The sequence below is a fragment of the Maylandia zebra genome, linkage group LG14, assembly GCF_041146795.1.
Source record: "Maylandia zebra isolate NMK-2024a linkage group LG14, Mzebra_GT3a, whole genome shotgun sequence".
Classification (NCBI taxonomy): Eukaryota; Metazoa; Chordata; class Actinopteri; order Cichliformes; family Cichlidae; genus Maylandia; species Maylandia zebra.
This window is the reverse complement of record NC_135180.1, coordinates 15,050,640-15,074,327: the sequence shown is the minus strand read 5'-3', so window position 1 is coordinate 15,074,327 and position 23,688 is coordinate 15,050,640. Positions and strand designations below refer to the sequence as shown.

General features: G+C 42.5%; 1 long non-coding RNA gene across 1 annotated transcript; it reads right to left on the bottom strand.

Moving 5' to 3' along the window:
- Positions 1 to 3,315: 3,315 nt before the first annotated feature.
- On the bottom strand, positions 3,316 to 23,383 carry LOC143422042 (uncharacterized). The gene is made up of 3 exons (XR_013101658.1): positions 23,243 to 23,383; positions 6,844 to 6,958; positions 3,316 to 3,745 (listed from the first exon to the last, which is right to left on the bottom strand). It is a non-coding gene; the product is annotated as an uncharacterized LOC143422042 (long non-coding RNA).
- Positions 23,384 to 23,688: the final 305 nt, after the last annotated feature.

Sequence of the window (23,688 nt, the reverse complement as noted above, 5' to 3'; positions counted from 1 at the left end):
TTGGTTCATGGGAAAAGTGTGTATTTTATTACTAGTTGGTAAGTTGTTACTGTAGGCTGCTGGCAGTTGCTAGCATGAAATAGGTCAAAAAGAGACATACAGTGATATGTAGTGCTGCAATAGACACCCTGTGATTGCTTTGGTCACTGGCGGGTTGCTGTGGTCACCAGTAGCTGCATGGAAGACGCCAACTTGTCTGCAAACACTTCACTTAGTCTCTGACTCGGAGTGAAACGGTGAAAAGGGATATATGAAATCCCCAAAAGCCGATTCTGTTCATCTGGACGTAGCGTTTTCAGTGGGAGAAACGTTTTGTCACTCATCCAAGTGTCTTCTTCATTCTCAGCTGACTGTACGTTTCCCCAACCTTATAAACAGTACCTTAGCCCACTGAATGAACAATGGACTGTGAGGTCAGTTTCTTGATCAATAATATGCAAATTGTCATGATCAAGAGGTACTTCTTTCTTGTTTTCCTAATCTGCTGTTGCAGTGAGCAGTGTATGCTCATGATTAACTAATGATTAGCACACATTTCACGTCATACTAAAGTGAACACAGTGAGACTGTCTCTACCTTATTTGAATGTATATGAAGTCCTGTTACAAACCTTTTTCATAGCATTATATATATAACAGCATAGTAATATAACAGTGTATTACTATACTGATATTTCCTGACCTCTGAGAGTCATTACCATATTGTGGTGGAAGTGTGTGTGCTTCAGGGCTCCAAGCAGCTATATTGTTGTGGGTGAGAGGCCAGATAAAGAAAACTCCTATGATGACCAAAAGATCAAGGGACCAGTTTATCTTGCCCACAACAGAGCCCAGCGCTGATGTGGAGGGTGTGAGTCTGGTGGCTGGTGGCCAGATGCTTAGCCCAAAGCAGCTACATGGGTCCCTCCTCCTATGGGCCCAACACCCAGGGGTGGATTGAGGATTGAGTGACTATTTATCATGAGGTCTGGCAGCTACCTGGAGGCGAACGGACACTAGTAAAAGAAATTATTGTTTCTATCTGGATGTAAGCAGTTAGTATATAATTCTTGTTTTGTGTACATATATAAACAAAACATCCATTTCGGTACCACTGTTTTTTTTTTTGCCTCATGACACCGAGACAAATTTGTAATTTTTTGTGTTTATACTTCGAATAAACGTAATTCTGATTGTGAATTTTTTGGTATGTGTGTCAATTCTGTGACAGGCATCATCAGTCAGCAAATAGCTGATTACAAAATAAAAGAATTAAGCTCTCTACCCTGTTACACCGCATCACAGCGCAGTCACATCAGCATGCCGTGCAGCACACTTTAATATAGTAACAGTTTGTTTTCTAACAGTAAACAGGTCAACAACCCGCTGCTTTAACTGCTTGTCCTACTTCTCATTTGCAGCATCTGTCATTTAGAAAGAGATGCTATCACATCACCAATCTCATTTGTGATGACATGAAAGATAATTCTTGAGCAATGTCATTCTAAAGCTCCAGTCAAGAGTTCAGCTGCTTGGAATATTTCTAAATTTCCCCACTAGAGGGCGATATCTATTGCTGTATACTCCGTGTGCGTCATTTAAGGTGGCCAAATCTCCAGTCGTTGGTGTAACAGTTGATCTGCAGGTCTCAGATTACTGGGGTTTTTATAAACACCCACAGAGAGTAAGACCGTGGCTCACAGTCGCTGCGTTACCAGAGTATTTCTCACCCTTAAAAGTTGGCTAAAAATCAGATATTTCAGACTTTATGGAAAAGTAGGAGCTGACACTTTCTGAAGGCAATGAGGATAAGTGGATTATAATGCCTTTAAAAGCACCACATCACTTAAATTCTCAGTTTCCATGTATAGGTTAGTAAAATAGGCCTTCTCTTTACTCTGCAGGCACATTACTTCACCTCTTGGACATATTTACAACTCATCCTCTACACATATTTCTGACAAGGAGGCCATAGTCCATGCTGTTCACTTGAGTGTGACCATACAGTCACAGATGCACGGCACATTAGTACACCATGAGCCTTTAACCCTTCTCCTCTTTATCTCATCATCCAAGCCTGTCACTTCCCAGCCCCTGCAGACATTTTAGGACTGCAGAAAAAAACTGGACAGATAGTCTGCTGCTCCAGCCAGCACAGTGCTTAACCCCCCGCTGAGCTATTTTCTTTCTTTCTATGTGTTTGGACAGAGGAAACAGCACGCATCTTTACTGAGTGCGTGCATTGAGCGGGGGTTGTTGCGTGTGTGTGTGTGCTTGGACGCAATGCAGACAGGCAGATTTGCGTGATGTCCCTGTCTTTAAATGGGGATAGAGCTTAGAGATTAACCGTGCACTTCAGGGGTGCAGGAAAGAGGCACAGAGGAGGAGCGGGAGGCAGGCAGTGATGCCAAAAGCCCTGCCAACACAATGCCAGACAAGGCTGTTGATCTCTCTCTCTTTCTCTCTGCCTGTCCTGTGTAAGTGCACATGTTTCTGCTAGATTACCCTGGCTTTGGTGACACCATAGACATAACCGCTACAGCACAGTGGCACATGCAGGACTCCTCCAAGGCAGCTGGCCTGGCAGTGCTGCAGTTGTAGCTCCTTTCTTGTTCTTCCTTAAGGAGAGTTTATGACAGCTCAGCTATCAGCAGTGACAAATTCTTCTTGAGTTATCTTTTCTCACTCGCCTGAAGCTTATAGCTCTAGGAGCATCTACATTTCTAAAATCTTTATGTAAGCATGAGGTGATGATACCGTGTGGAAATACCAGCGTTGTGTCACCAGCTTTCCAAAGAAATTAGATCAGCATTATAGTCTAAGTGTGTACTTTATCCATGAAACCAGGTTTCATATATCTTTTTGATTATCAGACATGAATGCAGTTAGTTTCACAAAAATACAGTCTATACTCACTGAACATGAATAATGGATTTTAAAACAAAAGTGGTCACAGAACTATGTCGCTTTCCACAGCTTTGCACATTATGGAAGTCCCCAGCCACCGCAAGAAATATCGCCCAAATGGTATAAAGTGTGAGTGAGCTGCCGTGTTGTCAGACGACATCATCTAACTTCAAATGGATGAAAGAGGACCAGCATTTATTAATGTTTCATCACAGACATGTGGCTCTGAAGTGATGGAGTTAGAGAGATGCGGCTTTTAGGTTTTGTTTTCCTTTCCCTCAAACTGTTTGGTTTCTAAATAAAGAAAGAGAGAACTCGACAGAGCATTTTTATTCTGTGGATTACAGCTGAAAAGGAGCTGTTTCTATGTACATCATTACTTCTACGGTGTCTCAGAAATTTGTGAGTATATATTTTAGTTTTAATTCGCTGTCATTTACCACATTTGAGCAAATGTGCTTTGCCAAACAATAAACTGAAAATACTTGAGGCTGAATTGAAAAAGCCAAAAAACAAACAAGAAATCCAGTTGAAAGTCAAATGGAAAAGGCCACAAGCGTTTTCCAACAATGGAATTAAAAAGCAAACTCAGTCCATAGGGTATAGCTGTAAACAGTGGAATTGCCCAAGGGTGGACCTTGGGCAATTCGCCCTAGGAGAGGCATCAGACAAAAAAACTTCTATACTACCAAGGAAGGTCAACAAAGCCATGCTCTCTTAGCCTTAGCTGGCTTGAAAGATCTGGCTTTCTGCTCCAGGTGCTTTGTGCATCCACATAAAAGAGGGCATTTCACACATCCATCACTTTTATTCTTCTCAAAATGATCCCCGTGAGTGACACCGACTGCGATTAGAGAAATCTATAAAGAACACAAAAACATAACAGCAACTGTTACTTCTTAAATACAGCTGATTATTGGAGCTCTGACAACTTTAGGCTGGATAAATTTAAACATTACAGCTTACTGTCCCATTCCCTAATTAAAAAATGTGGAAATCGCTTTAGTTTGTCAGCAGAGTAAGGTGAATTACTTTTATTGATTAAATACGTATTCTCGTTGTGTGCCCTGTGCTCTAGTAGCTGCAGTTCCAGCAGTGTAAAAGACACTAAAAAGAGCAGATTAGAATCAAGCATTAAAACCATGTGCACATTTTCTGCACCACCAGAGAATTGCACGCAAATTCCAGTGACAATGTGATGCACTGTTTGAGCTTCTGTCACTTTACATGCTAGATGTTAATAAGGCCCAGCTTAACAAGTTGTGCACACAAATTATTCCACCAGCAAAGAATCTGTTATACACTTAAAAACCTGCTGTAAATAAAAGACTTTGTGTAAACACCGCAATCCATGCTGATTTTAATCCAAGCTGACCAACGTAATGTACCATGGTGATTTAGCCCAGTAAAAAAAACAGAGAGCCACAGAAAACCCTGACTTTAATCTGGACATAGCTCATTAACCCAATAATCCCACAGTAGACCTCCTCAGCCTGTAAACATGTTTGTTTCTGGGATAAGTTGGTAATTTAACATCAGAGTCTATGGGGGACTGACAGCCTCGACCCAGCTGAAAAACTCAGTTTTGGGCGCTTCATCATTGCTTTTATTTGTCTTTTAACCTCCAGGCTACGTTGCTGCTTGGGCAGGATCTTTATTGAGTAAAATTATTTGCAGCCCTGACAATGAAATTTCAGAGGAGCAGACATACAAGAAAAAACTTCAAAAACGCTGCCATGACTAGAACTTTTTCCTTTATTTAAGTTCGGGTAGAGACGTTTGTTGAAATTTCTGGCTCAAAAGGAATCACTGGGTTTCTCAAAGTGCCATTTAGATCAAGCTGAACTGGAAATACAGAGTTATCAAAGATCTCTACGCATGTGCTTCATCTGTTAGACAACAGGGGCAGCTGTCCCTCCCCCATCACCCCATCCCCACAGTTGTCCACCAGCTGCAGGTTGTGGAGACGTCGCCAAGCCTCTGGCACCGCATTTCCTTCAACATGCCACGTCGCTGTGACAGGCCCTTAATGGTGAGGTTTTAAGTTGTTTCTTAAGGCACGGAGACAGTGGCAGCAACATCAGCATCCACCCACCCTCCCTTCCTCCCAGATACACCCAGCAGCCCTTTCACCCCAACTCCCCCACCCGTAATGTCTCTCCCATTCACAGAGATTTACTCAGATGGTTGCGTGTGTTGCTCCTCTCCTCCCTCCTTCGTGTCCTGTGATTTATGTTTCCCCTTCGGCTCAAAGGCACGGAGGAAAATGTGATATGGTGGTGTAGGGAAGGTGAAGGGGAAAGGCTGCGGGTGTAGGGTGGGGATTCCTCAGAGAGAGATTAAGGGAGGAAAAGGAGTGAAATACTTGTCTTTTCAAAGGATGCCAGACATGTGTTTACACTTTCTGCCCACTTTCACCATAAATAGTTTCCTCACACTCAGGGTTGCACTCTCACATGTGAATCTGCATGACTCTGTGTTTATGTGTGTGTGTGTGTGTGTGTGTGTGTGTGTGTGTGTGTGTGTGTGTGTGTGTGTGTGTGTGTGTGCGTGTGTGCATCTGTTGTTTCTTGCATGATTTTGATTGGTGGTTCTCAAAATGAGTCTCTTATGCCGTTGATTATACATTAACGAGCACTCGCTCTGGAAAAATGACATAAGTTTCTTCAAAAATCTCTTGATATCTGCCAATTATGTGAGGATTTTCATTTGTTTCCACACAGTTATGGCCTGTTTTAAAAATCATTTCTGCATAAAGTACCATTTGTCATTACTGAGGCCCAGTTCTGGGAAATCCATTGAAACTTGAGGCTGATTGGTGTATCCATTTTTTCAAAATCCTTTTTCTTGCGTTATGTTTATAAGTTTACGAGATGATAACGACAGCGATGCTGTGTGAATCATGTTGTAGGTGTGGAAGTGCAGCTTCGGTCAGACAGACATTATTTATCGGGTCAGCTAGACCCAGGCGCTGCGATTCATAACTATTCAGATTGCGATGACACAGGCTTAGCTTCCCCTGGCAGAGTTACGGTGACCCTCCAGGTAGAGCTCAGTCGCAAAACAAACGCTTGCACAGTTCCAAACCTTCACTCCAGCAAACCCCAGATTTCACAGCGTACTCACAGAGAAAGCAGATAGATAAGATTGATGTGTTGCAATGTGTGGATGCCTACAGAGAAAGAACGGCGTGGCCCGGCAGTCGTCTGTTTGCAGTGTTTGCTGTTAATGAACTACGTGGGAATTTATATCCTTAAACAAATCAAAAGAGGACGCTTTGCACAGGGCATCGTGTGCATCATGCGTGTGTATGTGTGTGCGTGTTAGTACTTTGCCAATGTGCAGAGATAAGGAGGCTAACCTGCTGCCAACTCAGTTTTTCTTAGAAGCAAAGAGAGAGCAGAAGATGTTGACATTCTGGCAGTGGAGGGGAGCTGCTGTTCCATCTGCATCTGAAAGGTCACTGCGGTGGGTTTTAGAGCAGGATTTGTGTGTGGATGCGTGCACGTGTGTGTGTGCGCCAGTGTGCCTGCCAAAAGCAATGTGTTTAATGTGTGTGTCTTTCTCATCAATTCTGTGTGAAAGAGCAGAGGAGAGCTATAAACAAAGATGCTGGAAGTGTTGGGCATAGTACAAACAGAATAGTAGGAATCCAACCCCCTACCTCTCTGACACACACACACACACACACACACACACACACTCACATCCGTGCTCTGAAGATGTTTATAGGAAGTATGTGGGAACAGGCTGGCAGCAAAAATTAGACATTTACAGTAAAAAAAAAAAAAGAAAGACTCTCTTACAACTGAGTAAAAGAGACAGTTCCTCTGGACTGTGGCGCTGCTTATCCGGTATGGTTAGATCGTGGCTCTAGAGCTGTCTGCCTTTTCTAGAATAATGGAATTAATTGGGACTTGCCTTGCCAAGAAGCTGTACTTTAAAGAGATCCGCACACCTTGTTATGGGATGCTTTCCAGATGGGATTGCATGGTAGATCAAAAGCTGATGGTATTTTTTCGCCTTCAGATGGGCATCTCAGGTCCTGTCAGGTTGTCAGGCTGGATTTTTCCCTGTGTTTAAAGGACACGACTTTTAGGTACTACTCATCTGCTGTAGATCATGTCACTTCTTCTTTTGTCCTCCATTTATCTGGTTTCAAAGGATAGACAACACACCATGCTGAGATATCCCAAGTTTCCAGCTAACAGCTTTGTAAATACCCTTGTTGGTGCAAAAATACTATTTTATTCCTATTATAGATTTAACAAAAGCAATCAGAACAAATGATTTTTTTTAACAAAGTGCCTAAAGATACAATTTAAAATTGTAGGGACTTTTGATTCTCTGATACACTGTCTGTTATGTGTAGACACAACACTGGTTCATCCCAGTTAGATATGTTTTCATGCTTGAATGATTCATAGGTCTGTGTTAGGTGACTTAACAAAGAGACAAACAAAAAGGGAAAAGAAACATTTTCTGCATGTGGTTACACATAAGGGTCGGAGTGCAAATGCAGGGGAAAGGAGCCAATGTCCAAAGAAAAACTCAGACCATTCGAGTCTGGTTCGAGGTGGTTCGAGACTTTGGCACATGATTGTCATGATTTGTGGAAGGAGCTGCGTTTTTGAGTTTTTTAAATCTTACATTTGATTTTGGTTAAACTGCCCCTTCAAGTTCAGCCGAAACATGCCTCCACATGTAAATGCACAACAGAAATCTAAGAATAAAATAAAATTATTTATAGTCAAGTCGTAGATGTGCTGAAACCTGCTCCCTTTCATTGATTCTTTCATTCTTCTTGTAATTAATGACAGTCTTTGGCTTTTAAAAGTTTCAATATGTTCACCACCTGAAAGCTAACTGCTAATTTGCCTGTCTGCCCTCTGGTGACGGGCAGATTGTGTACTCTGTGTTTAAGTACACTTAAGAGATCGGGGAGGATGAACTCTGCATGCTGCTGTACCAAAACAATGTGCTTAAAGATCCTAAAGCACTCTATAAAGGCCGCTCAACAACCATTTTTACAATTTTTAACCTGGTATTATTTTGTTTTCCTGAGCTATTATATTCTTAATTTGTCATTTGCCACACATAGATGCCATCTAACTATGTGAAGCACGTTTGGACAGCTGCTGACAATGACCAGAGAACCTAGCTCTCCGCACTTGAAGACATTTGTGCTGTCTGTGGAAAAGTAACACAGTTGTGAGGGCAACTGGTGGGGAGCTGTATCAAATGACCAGAGGGGTTGGGGCTTATAAGCATAAAGGATGCTTCAGGCCCATGTTGGAAATAAAGTATTTCAACTGTCACCTGACAAGAAGTTTGGACAGTCAGTGCACTGCTGTGAAAGCAGCTGCGACGAGCGATGGCCAAAATCTGATCTGGTATGTAGTCAGCTCATAACTTTGCAGCCTGCAGTACTTCACCGAAAGCAGTTTCATATTTATACCGAACACAGATTCCATCTTGATCATTTAACAACAAAAGGGCTTTTCGCAGTCTTAGAGATAGTACGTGAATAAAGAAAGCTCAGCTGCTAGCGCCAAGTTTTAAGATCCATAAACAGAAAATATATCTCGAGAGACGCGTGTGTGGAGGGTGAAAAGCCTCACACTTGGTGCTCTTGGCTTTAAGTCTCTTTCAAGTCGGGTGTCAGATGTGTTGTTTACGATGCTCATGAAATAGATATCAAGATGTCAGAAAAGTGTGGAAAGTATGCAGCGTGGTGTCATTACAGTGGTATGTCTGTTGTTTGCAGATGATTCTCATAAGACTGTGAAATAAGCTGGAGCGATTGGTTCGTCTCCAAAGTTCCCGATCAGGTTTGGAGTGTGGAACCAAAGCAAAGGAGTGGTGGCTACAGTAAAAAAGGCCTGTAAAACTGTTTAGACCTGTAAAAGGTGAACTGTACACTTTAACCAAGCAGAGAGTTCACCTTTGTGGGCAACATATTAAAAAGGGGCAACCTCAGACAAGGCCCAGACTAGAGTCTCTTGATATGGTCCTGAGTTCATCACTAAAATCAGCTTACGACTAAGTGACGGCTGGTTGGTCTTGTCTACTTCCAAAGACATGAGAAATGTTTGAATCAAGGCTTAAATCAGGAATGGGTAAACCTTGATTTATTTAACTTGTGTGTGTACTGCAGGCTATGGTGTGCACAAGCACCATATGTCGAGTGATCAAACGTGGCTGGAGAACATATGTGAGATTACAGGAATTCTTCTTGGATACACTGTGTGTCTAAACGACTTCATATAAAAGCCAGGATCAAAGCTGCAGGATCGCTGCTGCAGACTGGCTGTCTGATTCAACTACAGTTACCGACCATTTCGAAATCTGTTAAAGGCCCAATTTTTTACCTCGAGTTTGTGTCCCGGCCCGTCACTTCTTAGAAATTGTTTGTAAATATTTTTTGGTTTCCTGTCCCTTGTTTTATGTATGTTTTATGTCTATTATGAATTATTGAGGTGGGTGTAGCTCAAGAGGTAGAGCAGGCCATCTACTAATCTAGAAGCCTGGTGGTTAAATCCCTGGCTCCTCCAGCCTGCCTGCCACAATATCCTTGAACAAGTACAATATATTGAACCCTGGGCTGTTCCCAGTACATTCATCGGAGTCTCACTGTTCGATAGAAATCATTTAGAAAAAAAGTGAATGGGTGAACAAGGCATGTTGTGTAAAGCGCTGCTCAACATAGAGTAGAAAAGCATTTTTTAGCATCATACTTGTAAATGCTTCAGTCTCACACAACAAATATTCCTTAGTAGCACTAATTTGTGGACATTTTTATCTGACCTAAGCCTCCACATTGTTTTTAGCACATAGGAAGCTGTATGTTTTTTGGCCTGACAGACTTTAAAGAGTTGTCATGCTTTCTATACTGGGCTATATTGGCTTTGTGTTTATGCAGCAGGCAGCAGTCCTGTAAAAAAAACAACTAAGTGCATCCCGGGTAAGTAGCAAGGATGTGCTACTAATCAATTGTATTTGATTAGCTGGTCATCAGAAAGTGTGAGCACCTCTATGAAAGCACAGGTCTTGGCAGTGTGCTTGTCTAGAGCGATAAGGTGTATGTAAACATGATGTCACGATCTTCCAAGGAGTGAATTTTCCCGCAGATTCATCCAAATGGTTGCTTAGAGAAACTGCAAGAAACGCCAAGAGCTGCATGTCATACGCTACAGAACTCAGTTACCATGTTAAAGTGCGTAAAGCTACAATCGAAAAAGACTGAAAATTTATGGCATCTTCTTTTTATAAAGGAGCGGCTTAATAATGGATTGCATTTATATAGCGCTTTTCTAGGCACCCAAAGTGCTTTACAATTCCACTATTCATTCACTCTCACATTCACACACTCTCACATTGGTGCAGGCAAAGCACAGTTGTAGCCACAGCTGCCCTGGGGCAGACTGACAGCTTCTTAATAAAAAGAAAAGCTTATCATGCTCAGGTTTTCAAAGTTGCATCTGAGCAAACCACAAGACTTGAATAATCCTTTTGACATAGGAGACCAAAGTGGAATTTTATGTCTTTTCATTTTTATTTTCCATCTTATTTCTTGTCTTAAAACTTTAGATTACGTGTTGCAGGATTGTACAGAATTTAACCATAATGCACAGCACCAAGTTTGGAGAAAACCAAACAACTCATCAGCACAAACACTTCATGCCAACTGTCAAGCACGGTGGTGGAGGGGTGATGACTTGGGTTTGTTTTGCAACCCCTGCAGTCTCTGAGTCAATCATGAACTCCTCAAAACACCAAAGTATTTTAGGGTCAGATGTGAGGTTGTATGACTGGCAATGATGCCAAGCACAGCAACTCTACAACAGAAACGCTGAAAAAGAAAAGAATTAAGGTTTTACAATGATCCAAAGTCCAGACCTCAACCTAATTGAAATGCAGAACCATAAGAGAGCTGTGAATAAACGAATGCCTGCAAACCTCAAAGAACTGAAGCAGCATTGTAAAGAAGAGTGGGACAAAACTCCTCCACAGCAATGTGAGAGGCTGATAAAGTCATGCAGAAAATGATTACTTCAAGTTATTCCTGCTGAAAATGTTTCTACAAGCTATTGAAACATGGGGTGTTTTTTTTAAACTCCCAGTGTACATGGAGCATAAAAAATGGCGTACCTTGTTTTTTATATAATATTTTAGATCATGACACTTTGTTAAACTTGCTAGACTATAACATGAAGGATCTGAGCATAATTGTTTTAAAGCATTTTGTAAAATAAACCCATTAAAATGTTTGTAATTTGTTTCTTCTTCCCTCAGGTTCAAACCTTTTGCCAGGGTTGCACAGCTAGCTCCGCATCCGCCTGTTTGTCCATCCAGCCTGTCTGCGTTTCTGTCCACGCAAGATCAAAGACATTCCCTCCAAATGAAATCCAGGTCCTGTTACATGCAACTGCCGTGCACCGTTTGCATTCACATTTGTGAGGTCTGCATATTAAACACCACTGGTAGCTAACGTCCGTGTCGAAAAGGAAGAGTGTGCCGAGGCTACTAATGGCGTGGTAATAAAAAACACATTTGCATGATATGGCACGTGTGTATCTATCATGCAAAAATATGGAAGCACTTTTCTGGTGTAATCACATGTTCAGCATTGACATATTTGCACAGGATCGTACAAATGCGTGAGTATTTGTGTGCGACTACTTGAGGCAGCGCCCAGGTCTCGTGAGGAAAAGCGCTGTGCATGTGGATGTGTAGGAAGAGCGTATAAACAAGCTAGTGAATCAGAGGCTCAGTGAGGAGTGGAAGAGGTGAATGTTGTGTGAGGACTTGTGAGCGTGTGTTTACGTGTGTGAACCGCAGTGCTAATGAAATCTGAAATCCCTCCAAGTCACCTCTGTCCTCCTCCTCCTGCACTGAATCCAGTCCGCCCCATCTCTCTCTCTTTCGCACACATTAACAGACATGCTTGCAGTCCCGTGTTAACACGGGACTGTTAGTGTGGAAAGAGGTCGGTCACGTCTCCTTTTTGTTTTCTCCATCCTGTGACGCAATGGCTCTCCCTGGGCATGTTGATAATACAGCTGGCAGTCAGGGAGCCTCCAAGCACACACAAATACACACACACACATGCATTCATGCATGCATGCAGACAAAGGCACGCTAAGCAGGAGGCCATGAAGCTGATGGCGTGAAGGACAGACACCAGCGTCTGATATTAGAAAAGCAGGGAGCCTTGCTGACATGCACTGGGAACCATTGTCAGGATAACAATGGCTTGTTTTACTATTAGTGTCTGTGTGGATAGGTTTAGGCACTATAATATGACAGTATCATGTTCCAGAGTGTGCATATGTGAAGGTATATTTTTTTAATAATTGGTCATTAGCCAAATCTATCCCGAGAAATTGTCTCGTAGGCTTGACATAGCTGTATACCCGCAGATTATTGCTCACGTTAACACAGCAGTATTGGGCAGCAGTGACAGCTACAGTCTCTATTTTATTTTTCTCATCAAAATAAAAACACTGGAGTGAAAAAGTAAGGTAGAAACTGTAAGCAATCTGTTCTAGAGCAAGTTTCATTGTTAGCTCATATGGCTATCGAGACCAAGAGAGCAGACACATTATTTTGTGGGTCTACGAATTATGCTAAAAATACCCAGAACATGAGTACATACAACCACTGGATGGCAAGGCATCACTTATTAGGCTAACATGAGTAACGCTATAATTAGCAGACTGATACTATTACTCACTCCTTTGTCCCATGTGGAAGCATCCAAAGGTTATTATTAGCTAAAACTAAACAAAAAACTACATGTGGAAAAACATTTCAGTAACTAAAGTAAAAATAAAAACCTTAAGAATTAAATGAATTAATCAAAACTCACTGAAACAATTTTGTGAACATGGAATATGTTATTATAATTTATTCATTTCTGTACAGAAATTGGTATATAAATTTGCTAGTGTGGTCAGAATGTTATTACAGCTTGCCTCTGTGTCAACTGCTTTCAAATATATCTCAGTTTTTATACTTGATTTTCCTCAATCTGACATTTGCCTTCCGTAACATAATAATTACAAAGACTAAAAATAAGTCTGAAAACTAATAAAAATTTAACTAAAACTGAACATTTTCAGATGTAAAAACAAAACTGAAAATTAAGATAAAAGTGAAACATAAATGAAAACCTATAATATAATAAATGATATAATAATCTGGCAAACCGTCAGACGTCTCAGGAGGGGAAAGCGGTGCTCTACCTGCACTGTGTATAGTGCTGGCGGAGCGCTGCTGACGTCGACTGAGAAAATTGTCAGGCGGTGGAAGGAATACTTCGAGGACCTCCTTAATCCCACTGACACGTCTTCCGAGGAGGAAGCAGAGTCTGGGGATGAGGGGAATGACCCGCCAATTTCCGGGGGCGAGGTCACTGAGGCAGTTAAACAACTCCTTGGTGGCAGAGCCCCTGGTGTTGATGAGGTCCGCCCCGAGTTCCTGAAGGCTCTGGACGTTGTAGGGCTGTCCTGGTTGACACGCCTCTGCAATGTTGCGTGGAGATCAGGGGCAGTACCTGTGGACTGGCAGACCGGGGTGGTGGTCCCCATCTTTAAGAAAGGGGACCGGAGGGTGTGTTCCAACTACAGGGGGATCACACTCCTCAGCCTCCCTGGGAAAGTCTATGCCAGGGTGCTGGAAAGGAGAGTTCGTCCGTTAGTCGAACCTCGGATACAGGAGGAACAATGCGGTTTCCGTCCTGGTCGCGGAACACTGGACCAGCTCTTTATCCTCTCCAGGATACTTGAGGGTGCATGGGAGTTTGCCCAACCAGTCTACATGTGTTTTGTGGACTTGGAGAAGGCATTCGACCGTGTCCCTCGGGGTGTCCTGTGGGAGGTGTTGCGGGAATATGGGGTGTCTGGCCCATTGCTACGGGCCATTCGATCCCTATACAACCGTTGCAAGAGCTTGGTTCGCATTGCCGGCAATAAGTCGGACTCGTTCCCGGTGGGTGATGGGCTCCGCCAGGGCTGCCCTTTGTCACCGGTTCTGTTCATAATTTTTATGGACAGGATTTCTAGGCGCAGCCAAGTGGCGGAGGGCTTTCGCTTTGGTGGCCTCAGAATCTCATCTCTGATTTTTGCAGATGATGTGGTTCTGTTGGCTTCATCGGGTGAGGGCCTCCAGCTCGCACTGGAACGGTTCGCAGCCGAGTGTGAAGCAGCGGGAATGAGGATCAGCACCTCCAAATCTGAGGCCATGGTTCTCAGCCGGAAAAGGGTGGAGTGCCCACTCCGGGTCGGGGATGAGTTCCTGCCCCAAGTGGAGGAGTTCAAGTATCTCGGGGTCTTGTTCGCGAGTGATGGGAGAAGGGAGCCGGAGATCGACAGACGGATTGGGGCTGCAGCTGCAGTAATGCGGACGCTGCACCGGTCCGTCGTGGTGAAGAGGGAGCTGAGTGTAAAAGCGAAGCTCTCAATTTACCGGTCGGTCTACATCCCTACCCTCACCTATGGCCACGAGCTGTGGGTAGTGACCGAAAGAACGAGATCGCGGATACAAGCGGCAGAAATGAGCTTCCTCCGAAGGGTGGCTGGCCTCTCCCTTAGAGATAGGGTGAGAAGTTCGGCCATCCGGGAGGGGCTCAGAGTAGAGCAGCTGCTGCTCCACATCGAAAGGAGCCAGCTGAGGTGGTTCGGGCATCTGACAAGGATGCCCCCTGGGCGCCTCCTGGGTGAGGTGTTCCAGGCATGTCCCACCGGGAGGAGGCCCCGGGGCAGACCCAGGACACGCTGGAGAGATTATATCTCTCGGCTGGCCTGGGAACGCCTTGGTATTCCCCCGGATAAGCTGGAGGAGGTGGCTGGGGAGAGGGAGGTCTGGGCCTCTTTGCTTAGGCTGCTGCCCCCGCGACCCGGCCCCGGACAAAGCGGATGAAGATGGATGGATGGATGGATAATCTGGTCCAGATGAATGTTCTCACCATCTTGGTGTTTTCAAACGAACGTGGGAGGCTAGTGGCAGAGCTGAATGTGAAACCACACTTCCTTGGCTCACCAATGAGCAAAATTGACAAAAAACAAATTACTGTTTCGTTTAGTATGAACTGAAAGCAACTGAGTCCATAAACTCATAGGACAAGTGTTTACAGAGCTAAAACCAGAGGGACATTTTTTAATAGGATCATAAGTGTCTTTGGTAGCCATGTTGGTTTCATGTTTCAGACATGGAAGATATGTCCAACTCTAATGCTTTACATCAGGGATGCCAAATTTTCAATTCATTTTAAATTGTGGACCAACCAATTTTTTATTTTTCTGTCAGTGTACAGACGTGTATCTAAACTATGGATGTTCCTGATGACTAATTTTTTAGTCGATTCACTGTGTAAAAAAATGTGACTAAATGCATCATTATAAATGATTCACGCTGTTTGAAATTTCTGAAGTCAGGTCAGGCAGGGAGAGCAGCAAGGAAGCCCAAACCTCCCTCTCACCACCTCCTCCAGCTTTTCTCAGGAAACATCAAGTCTTTTCCAGGCCGGCCGATAGATTTAATCTCTCCAGTCTGGCCTGCCAGAACATTTTACCAAGGAGCCTTAGCTGTCTCTTTTCCCACATGACTGAACTCCTCACCCTATCGCTAAAGGAGAGTCCATCAACCTTTAAGAGAAACCTGATTTCCGCCACTTGTATCGCTAAGTCGTTCTCATAGTATTAACATAATGATCAGACCAAGATTAACAAATTTGACGTTTCTCAACAATGATGCGCCATCTGGTGGCAGATGGCTGCATAACATTTAGGACACAATAATTTACCAGCACTGGGCATGAAATAACATTTTAACAATTAGATTAGATGACTAGTAAGTCTGATACCGACTAGTGGCAACAGCAACGATTAGTGAGATGTTTAGTAAGAAGTGCAATATTAACAATATTTTCTATTTCAAACTTTACAGAAATGGTTCTGGCAGCTGATCACCCAGACTCACCAGAGTGTATGTATAAAACATAATTTTGATTAATTGATTATCTTTCTTTCCAACACTGTGAACCCTCTATAAAAACTAGAAATTTCTATATTAGATATTGAAAAACAGGAACTGCTCTGTCATTAATTGTTTATATATTACTTAACTAGTTTGATTTTATATGAATGGGAATGGGGGACGTCTTGATCAGAAGGAAAAGCTTTAAAACGTGTGAAAATATGTTTAAAAGTTCAAAATCTATGCCTCCCTATACATTTTCCAAAGCCTTCCAGTGGGCTGGACTGCAGTCTTTGCCAGGCCAATTCTGGGCCCCAGGCCTTATGTCTGACATCCCTGCTGTGTATGAACACGCTACTTTAAATTACAGTAATAAAGCATGAATAAAATGTGCCTTTCTCGTTAAAGTTAGCATGCTGAGCAGGTAAACAGGATTAGTCTGGGATAGCATTGCAATTACACAAGCGCTAGCAAATGGATGGGTAATGCTAAGTGGCAGCATGTGTGACCATCTCTCTTAAAATACCCAGTTTTAGTCACAGCCTTTAAACACGATATTATGTAAGTAGCTATCATGCTAAGACTCTCAGATGACACAACAGTTGCCTGAGTCAGAAACTTGGAGGAGGCCAACTGCTGTTATTTTTAGCTAATGTTTTAGCTCAGTTAGCTAGCTTAACTTGACATAATTTTCTTTGTTTTTATCACTGTTGCGTTTAGTTTTTTCTCCATTGTCTCACATTACAAGTCTTTTGTTATGGGCCTGTCGTACCTTTACTTTTACATTGTTGCTTTTATTATTGATTTTAGTATTTTTATTCTTTACCCTGCTGCTGCAACACGCAGTGTTTGAATTTTATCTGACAAAAGCGATAGCCATTAGCAAGAAATTTGTTCTTGGAAATTATTAAGAACTTCAGGCATATCAATACTGTGCAAGTAGAGAAAGCCTGGTGAACCATTCAAGTAACTGAGTGCGGATTTGTCATCTCTCAGTTTACAACACAAATGCTGGTTCGTGAATATTAGAAAAATCAGCAGCCCAGTAATAATAATTTATATTTCCTGTCAGGCCTTTAAATATTAGTCAGGTTGGTTTCCTGTGAACTGATCTAGTGTATTTACTGTAGATGACTGGTGTGAGATGGTTGTCTGAGATAAATCCTTTTTCTCAAGAAAGCTTAAAACCTTTTGCATGTGGTGGCTTTTTTTTCCACACGTAGCTGCACAGACGCTCACACGCACACACATATGCAGTATACGTGCATCTGTGTTCCAGATGGGTCAGCACTCCTCTAGTGAATCATACAACCTCTATGACTTAACCATTGCACAAAGACAGTAGTAAGGAGCACATTTTCCATATTACCACCTCCTCCCCTTTGCTTCTTTCCTTCCCACCACTATCTGTGTTTTAGTTTTGCTCTCTAATGTTTGCTCCCCTCTATCTGCCTGACTGTTTAATACTTTCTTTGTCTTCCTCCCTATCTTTCTCTGGTTTCTATTAGTCTCCTCAGTGTTTTTTTTCTATCCCACTGTGCGCTGTGTTTATCTTTCCAGTGATGTGTCATCCTTTTACTTCAACAGCCAAAACTTTTGGGTACTTTATTTCTAATTTGTCCTTTTCCCCCCTCACTGATGTTAAGACAATTTTCATTTACTGTAATCCCCTTCTCTTGTCTGAAGTTGGAGCCAAGGTGTGGGAGCATCAGTAAACATATACCCTGTTAGTGCAAAAAGGGAAGAAAATGCACGTATTAGTGTGTTTAAATGTAACTTTTTTGAAACAGTAATAAGCACATTAATTCCTATTTGCATGCAAAGGTTGTTGTTTTACATGACGGATCAGGAAATGTCCTTAACCCTCTCAAGCATTCTTTCAGTAGATCTCATGCGGGACAGCTGAGCAATTTTCAATATCTGCAAAAAGACATTTTTAAGGAGAACCTAGTCGTCCCAAAATCTGAGCACAGATGAGCTTTTTGTGCTCAGATTGTGATCTTAGTGTTCTTAGAAAGAACAGGCCCTTTTGTTCTTTCTTGATGACCCTCCATGAGCTGATGGAATGAGAAATCGTCTATTACCCTCAGGAAAATGAAGCTTCTGTAGGCCACAACATGTTCTCCTCAACTGAGAAAGACAGTCCTCATATTGTAGTGGTCAAAGTCTGCCAGCGCCAATACAAAGCATCTTCCAGGTAGGATGTTCATCTGTTGGGTAGCATCTGGTGATATACAGACAGAAGCTACAATGTCCGTTGTAAACTCCCTGGAGTTATGAAGGGATCTGGACCTTATCATCTGAATTTTCAATGAAGTATAGCAGTGACTGGCAACAACAGTAACACAGTACACCAAGGTTAACTTACATACTAGAGACCAGTTATTGGCCGATGTTAGCTGTTTGCATTGGCATTTATAGTAGTTGATAAAATGGTTAGCAGCATGTTTGTAATACATACAATAATCTGTACTGGTTTTAAAAACTCTGTATCTGTCAGGCTCTGCCATATATATTTACACTGCCTAGTAGAAATTTTCTATATGCTCATTTTGTTGTTGTTTCTCGTTTTTGTTTTGATTTCTTTAAAGTTTTGCTTTTCCAGCCAGCCGCTGATGTGTCATCTTTTGTGTGAGCTATGTTTAAACCAAAATTCCACCAGTTCTTGATGTCCACCGGGATTTTCCAGCTGTATGAAGTATTCCCATTGGTGATCCAACAGAAAATTACTTTATCAACCAGGTAATTTAAATGAATCATTCTTCTAGTCTTGGGAGGATATTCTGTATAGAAACTGTTGCACATTTGTTTATATACTACATTTCATTACATGTAAACTCAATGGGCATTGCGTAAGAAATCAGCTTGCCTTGATTTTATCATACTCGTGTAAAGAAAGTGAATAGGCATTTTTTCCAAAACTTGTTTCCAAAACAAGACACATACACCATCTGCACAGGTGTATGTGTCTCTATGTGAACAAAGAGAATTAAAGAGGCCATCACAATACCTGCACAGATATGTGCACTGTTGATGGCAAAGCTGGGTTTAGATGCAAAAGTCTGGACATTCATATGATTTTTGTCTGGTATTTGGACATTTTACATGTAAAATAAATCTAATAAAGTTATTAGATTGCATAAACATGCATATGTAGTATTGATCTTGAAAGTGTCAGATATGGGATAGTGTTCTTAGATCAGACATTAGAAGAGCCATCTGTGTAATGTTTTGCTCGTGTTTAGTCTGCTGCAGCAAATGAGTGTGAGATATCTGTAATGAGAAACCCCATGCACATGAATGTTATAGGAAATGGGATTTGTTCCAGACAGAATATCATTATGAATATCTATAATTTCAACTGTGAACAGGTAACATTTGACTGATGATACCTGACTAGGAAGAATTATATCACAGCAATGTGCAAAATCCATCTAGTCCATTTTAAAAATGTTAACAGCTTGCACAGACTCCAACCTTTGATTTCCTGTTACGACAGACATTGTTCACACAGAGATCGAGTCATAATGTCACTAAGAAGACTCCTTTCTTAAGCCCTCTTTGCTTTTTCAGTGTAAGGCATAATGTTTAAAACAGAAGAATCTGTGTCTATCGCCTGTTCCACCATGTTGGCTTTAGTTCTCGCAGGGACCGTGATTTTGCTCCGTAAAAATGTGCTACCTTAAATCTGGACTGAAAATGCACTCCCATTTTGTCTCTACCTTTCACAGAAAACTTTGAACAGGCAGTGTGAAAAAAAAGTAGAAGATGGGGCCAACCCCTGAGGCCTTCAGGCTGGGAGGACTGAGCGGCCTCATAGCCACGTTTCAGCTAAACGTTTGTAAGGCATTTTTAAAAGCTGATCCTTCCTTAACAGTAACTGAGTCACCTAAATCAGGTTTGTTTGTTTTTTTCATTTTCCTTCTTCCTGCCCTGGCATGCAGTGTGTGTATGAAAACAGCAGTCCAGGAGGTGGAACTAAAGTCTTCATATTTTATTATTTGTTTTGTTTTTTTTATTAGGAGACAAATTAGTTTTGTCATATTATTCACAAAGTGGATTTGGTAGTTAGTGACGCCCTGTGAAGAGACTGTTACAAGGTCTGCTTCCTTTAAAGGAAAGGGTTAGACATAGAGCACGTCCTCTAGAGACCTGGTAGGGATTGAGCTTGTTGCTCAAGGACACTTCAGCAGGGAGTGTGCTTATCCTCAGAAAGTCATGAACTGTGGACAGAGGACAACTTGTTGTTCATTACACCACCTGTTGCAAACACCTCCTGGACTTTTTCACACAAAAAATTGTTTCTGTGTTTTTCCTGTGTACTTTTCAACTCATCCTCTCACTACTCCTCTCCTCTCCTCTCGTGCCACACTGCCCTCTTGCCAGGAAATGAGGTGATTGATTCAGTTTCAAAACCTGCCGCAAAACAAAGGCAACTGCTGCACATATGCTTCCTGTGTAAAATGCACAGGGGATAAAGTTCAGGCCCTGTATGACTCAGTTGTCCTCCAGCGAACACCCACATCCACCAGTGGACTTTCAATTACAGTGCTCCCTTAAAAAAAGCCCCCCCCCCCCAAACAACCCAAACATGTACACACATGCACGTACGACACACACCAACCTTTCACCTTTTACTCAATTACCCACAGCTCATCTCTTACACTTATTGCTGGTACTTGTTGCACAACTGTTAACTGTGGTTAACGTGCAAGCTCGAACACACACAATGTACAGAACATAGCGCATGCGTGTTTGTGTGTGTGTGTGTGTGTGCACGCTGTGGAGCTCGCTCGGGGACAGAGGGGAAGCAATAACTGAATACTCCCTCCTTGGCAACAGCTGTTTTCCTGTCAACACTGCTGTATCTGTGCATCAGTGTATGAGCGTCTAACTGACCATTCTGCCAAACTGTTTTTCCATTCAGGAAATGGTGGAGTGTCATTCCTCTATCATCCTCCACCACCCCTCCGGTGAATTTTAACACAAGCTGAGAGCTATCTACCTCTCTTATTCATGTGTTTTCCCCCTACTGCTTCTCTTTTTATTCCTCTGATGTCTTTGTGTAGCTGTCATTGGGGTAATGAAGAGCCGGTGAGGGAGGAGGAAAAGGAAACATAATATGACAGTAAAAGCAGAAGGTAGGAGTGCAGATTAGTAAGAGAGTGAGGAAACAGGAGAAAGGTTAGAACTGAGAAAAGAAATCCTTCTCTTTTTAAAAAAAAAAATCTCTGTAACTGGGCAGTGAGTGGGAATTTAAATGGGATGTTGTAGAACAAAGATCAAGGATGCTAAAAATTTCAGAGCCTGCAATGCTTATCCCATCTTATATAATGATATCATCATAAGCGAATGCGCAATCGGCTCTTTGGATCGATTTATAGATCCACCTTGGGAGCTCAAATGTGTCCAGTCATGTTCGCTGTAATTTAATCATAGATTATGGGATATGTTGTTGTGAAAAGCCGATGTTATGGCATTACCTAAAAGAGTCCAAAGTAGAAGATTTCTTAGATGAGACCATGAGCAGGAAGATGAGTAGGTCAGGAAAATCACTGGGAATGACTCTTTGGGGTGTTTGTGCAGTAGGCTTTTCATTTCTTTCTCAGGAACAACATTTCTCGGGAGCGCAGGGATAGACAGATGGACCAAATGATTAATACTGAAACCCTGAGTCTAACGGTCACATAAATAAACATTGAGATTCTGAGGAACATAAACATGTCTGAGGGAGAAAAAAAGACCAAAAGCTTCCTCTTTTCTAACTGATTTCATGTCATATAGATAAGCAAATATATTCATTTTACAGTTAGTGGTTACTACTACAAGTAGAATGTGGCGAATACCGCAGTTAAAACAACTACGACCATAGTGTTGAAAAAAATGCAAGAAAAGCAGTTGTAGCCACTTCCTAAAAAGAATTTGATGTGTATGTTCTCATTTTCTGACTGTTGACTGAAGCCTCGGGTTTCGGTGCTTGAATCCTATATGCCGGGGGTGGCACCAGGCGGTCACTGTGTCAAAAAAATGGCACTGCACAGTCCTTGTTTAACAGGTGCAGCAGTGTTTCAGGCACAGGCATGGCGGAGACTACTGACAGTGAGGCAGACATCAGGACAGATTCAGAGAGAGGTTGGTATTAATGTCCAAAGCTGTTATCTTAAGCTGCGTTTGACCCAGTCTGCAGATGAGTCTGTGCAGGCGATGATCACATTTAAGGGAAGTAGAAAAATCAAATGCTAATAGCGATCCTGTGAGCTGGCAATGATAATATATACAAAGACATAGGGGAAAGGCTTAATGAAGGAAAGAAGTTGTGCACAAGCATTTGAGAATTGAGTAAATAAAGTGATAAATTTGAATAATTCTGCCTCGAAGGTGATCAGATATCATTCGCTATTCGCAACTCAAGTGGTATGGCAGTGAGTAATATACAAAACAAACTACAGATAAGCTTAGGACTAAAGCAGAGGCCGAGAATGAAAAGCAAAACTAACCCTCCACCCCACGCTGAAACAGTCACGTGCACAAGAGCCAGTAACGCTACAGCAGGCCCAGGGACTGATTAGAGGGAGACGGCGTCCAGAGGCTTCGGCTTGTGAAACTGAAGGTGGGGTCTAGCAGAGAAAGGAAAACGGGAGTCACACCATTCTGCCACGGTGTGACTCACACATCACACACGGGGTTAAAGGTAAGATTGGGATATTTACTGAACTGTGAAAAGGGAAAGGTAACACGAGCTCTCGTAAACAGAAACTCAGAGTAATCATTACCCATCTCTTGGTTTCAAAACATGGAGAGCCACAAAAAAAACAAGCACCATCATAAAGGGTAACCGCACGTTCTGAAAAACATGCTGTTGCTGCAAATAATGTGTCTGATATTTAACTTAAGAAGAGGCAGGGGTCCTTCTCTCCTGTGCGAGGAAGAAGTCGAAGAGGAAGACAAGGGAACTATCTGTGGCATTCAACCCCTCCAGACCTGCTGGGCTGGTTTCTGGGTCATTAAAATTCCTCCTCTCCTCACTTCTCCTCTCCGAAGCCACAGTTTGTGCCCCAAGCGACAAGTTGGCTCATGTCCACCTGCTCGGCCTTGCCTTCCTCTCCTCTACCTCTCTCTTTCTCTCTCTCTGTTATCTCACTGCTGCAGACCACACTGCTTTGTCTGTGAGTCAGGAAGACGTTTCTCCAGAAATTTTCTTTGGCTTTCTCTCTGGCTGTCTCGTGCTTCCGTCTCTGTCACTCTTTCTCCCCTTGCTTTTTCTTTTCCGTACCCCGACGTGATCGCAACAAATCCACCTAGACGGCACAGATCTAGAAAGTCATCCCTCATCTTTGTCTTCTTTCGCTTCCTTCCAAATTCCCCCCTTGTTACCTCACCTTTCTCTCTTCGGTGCCTGCTCCCTCTCTCTCCAGCGAAGCGTGTAAGGCGGTATTCTCTGGAGTGTCACTTCTGCTCAAATCTGAGATGATGAAGCAAACAAAGTAAACGCCAGACCTGCCCAGACTCCTTACCACTAGTGTAAGTATCCCCTGCAACAACAACCGCCACAAAAACAGCCATGACCTGACTAAAATATGTCATGGTAACTTGAGCTTCCCAGCACTTCCAAATGTCACCTACACGGGAAAGAACATGACGACAACAAGTCTTGCAGAAACAGCGATGGCTCGACTAGAGAGGCTTTACGTGATTAAATTAAATTGGAAAACATTCTGTGTGTCTGACGCTGACTGAGGACTGCTGTTTATCTGTCATAAAACAGGCTCGTTGTCCCTGCATACCAAGTGCAGATACCAAAGTAGCTATGCTTTTTAATCCAAGT